The following is a 2,936-nucleotide window of genomic DNA, read 5'->3' as shown; positions in this document are numbered from 1 at the left end:
TCCCCGGTTGGCTCAAATAGGGGATTTTAAAACGAGCTCGATGATTGGATGATATAGGGTTGCACTAACTTTCAAATAAAACATGGTCCGGAAAGTACGACGGGAAACATAAATACGACCCGTGTTATGAAATATTGCAGTAACCTTGAATATATTTTCATTAAATTGTTCAGAAGATCATGTTAAGTTTAGTATTATTTTATCTATTAAAAAAATTGCACACAACACTCTCAAACAAACACTCCATATACTCCATACATTTACTCAATTCAATGTAATAAAAGAAATTAATTCAATATATGAAATTCTCTACATTCACTTATTTGTAGATTTCATCTACATTTGTATGTTTGTAGGTTACAAGAGGTGAAAGTTTTTTTCTTATTAAAATTCTAGCATTAAACCTTAATATTTGATAAAAAAAAAAAAACTATCAGCAGGTATGCAGATATTTTAATGGATATATTATACCATTTTACCGGATTCAGGAGAGGGTATATATAGGCACTGCCTGTTATCAAATATTTTTGGAATTCCTCAATTAAATATTTTTGAATTGAATTGAATTGAATTGAATTGAATGGAATGGAATTGAATTAAATCCATATATATAGAAATATAACATGACATTGCATGGTATAACCATGCATATCATATATATACATAGCTTGACACAACATACACACGTTCATACACGTGCATGCATGTATGCATACATCTTAAGACTTCCGTAGAATTATTAGAGGCGGAAACTGATCCTAAAATTGAAAAATTAGAACGATTAAGAAAGGATTTGGAGGCTATACATTTAAAAAAAAATTAAGGGTAGTTTAATAAGATCGAGAAATAACTAGATTGAGGAGGGGAGAAACCAACATCACACTTTTCAAAAATTTAGAAAACAGACATTTCACTTAAGATCATATATAAAATACAAACAGATGATGGAGATATTATTTCTAAACAAGAGGGAGTTCTGTCTAAAGTAAGATTATTTTATGAAAACCTATATAAGTTTAGACAAACCGATAACAATGATTTCGAATCACATTTAGAAAATTGTAATATTCCAAAGTTAAGTACATGTAATATTGAGTCTGACAGCTTGTAGGGTAAGATAACTTTTTAGGAAGAGAGAAAAGTTCTTAGAGGTATGAAAAATAATATGAGTCCGAGATCAGATGATTTCACATAGGTATTTTTATTTATTTATTTATTCATCTTTTTTTTTTTATTATTTTTTTTTTGGGGGGGGGGGGTGGGGTTGGGGGTGGTATACTGATGTTAGTTGATTTCGACTCCGTCTCATGGAACTTAATTGATAATATAAAGTCTTAGACTATTTTAACTATGGGTCAGAAGTAAGAAAGTGGTTAAAATTATATAATGCTTAGTTCATCAAGGGAGAATTTATCGGAACGTATCAATATTGAAAGAGGTTGTCGTCAAGGGGATCCAATAGCCCCTTATAGTTTTATTATATGTGCAGAAGCGTAGTATAACAATCGCTAAGTTAATATTTGTTATGACACTACAAAATTATCAATCCCGTTTTACATTCCCATACAGTATAGATTTTTATAAATCAAAAGCTTCTTTACTTTACACTATTACCATTCACTTCAACACAGCAAAAGAAAAAAGAAAAGAAAAAAAAGACACTACATGATATTCTCTATGTGTAATGAAGTACTGCATGATTACGGAGACAACAAATACAAACAAACAAAAATTATATAAAATATATAAATTTTAAACTTAACGCTTAGAATTGTGACCCATATTACCTCCCATATGTATTGGCCGGTCTACGACTGCGATATAGATCCGAAGACTAAACTCTTCAAAGTCATAACTTTCATTTTCTTGTATGGAGGATAGACAAGCGTTTGCATGATGTTTAAAGACCTGTTTTGAATGCAAAGACGGAGGATAAAGCTGATGATACTGTTTCGGATGATGTTGTTTGTTACCGTAACAGAATAATTGGATCTAATACCAACTCTTTGTTCTTATTTTAAAAATGGCGTTTTTTTTTTACAAATATAGTAAATTATAATTTTTAGACTGCAATTGCGACATACATTGTATAGAATACAAATGGAAAATTAAAAAATGTATTAAACACAAATTATTAAATAAAAACAAGGATTTTCATATACGTCTTTAAATAACTTTTAAAAATTACAAATGCGAAATATTGTAACAAATGCCAAAATACAGTTACAAACGATATACAATACATATTTTAAATTATTGAATGTAAATGAAATTAATAAATATTCAGTTATTGAATAATGCAACGTTTGACATGCCATATTCTTAAGGCGAAACATATTGTATACATCACATTGTATACACCACATAGGTCAAACCTCTTGTATTTAACTAATCACTTGCTTTCATTTCGTTATTTTTTCTTTATATATTTATTTTCATTTTAGTGGTTTAAGATACATGTATGTACAAGCCAATGGCTTATTTCATTTTCCAGATTTTAAGGATATTTAAAGAAATAACATTTCCTCCTGGTAACTTCCCTTAACATATAAGAATATATCCACGTGACATTTGTAGGCTACGATTTTGAGAAGAAAATCAAAATGTTTTCACTTAGACCTATCATTTAATAAGATTTAATAAGATATTTTATTGACGCAGGCAAGTAATAATATATGCCTCTATGTTCATATCTTGGATGCTTCAGGCCGCTAACGTAACATTAGCTGATATATCTGTACATTATGTTGATTCGTTCTTGACACATGACAATATAAAAGAGATCTATTACTTAACAAACGTGCATGCTTTGGTTGCATACGTATTCTGCAAACTTTGTTCAATAACCGGAAAAAGTCTACAGTCTTTCAGGTCGAAAATTACTGATAGCTACCTTCGGATGGCTTTGGGCATTTAGGTTATTCCACCGTACAATA

Source organism: Argopecten irradians, chromosome 2 (genome assembly GCF_041381155.1).
Source record: "Argopecten irradians isolate NY chromosome 2, Ai_NY, whole genome shotgun sequence".
Taxonomy (NCBI): Eukaryota; Metazoa; Mollusca; class Bivalvia; order Pectinida; family Pectinidae; genus Argopecten; species Argopecten irradians.
This window is presented reverse-complemented; position numbering follows the sequence as displayed.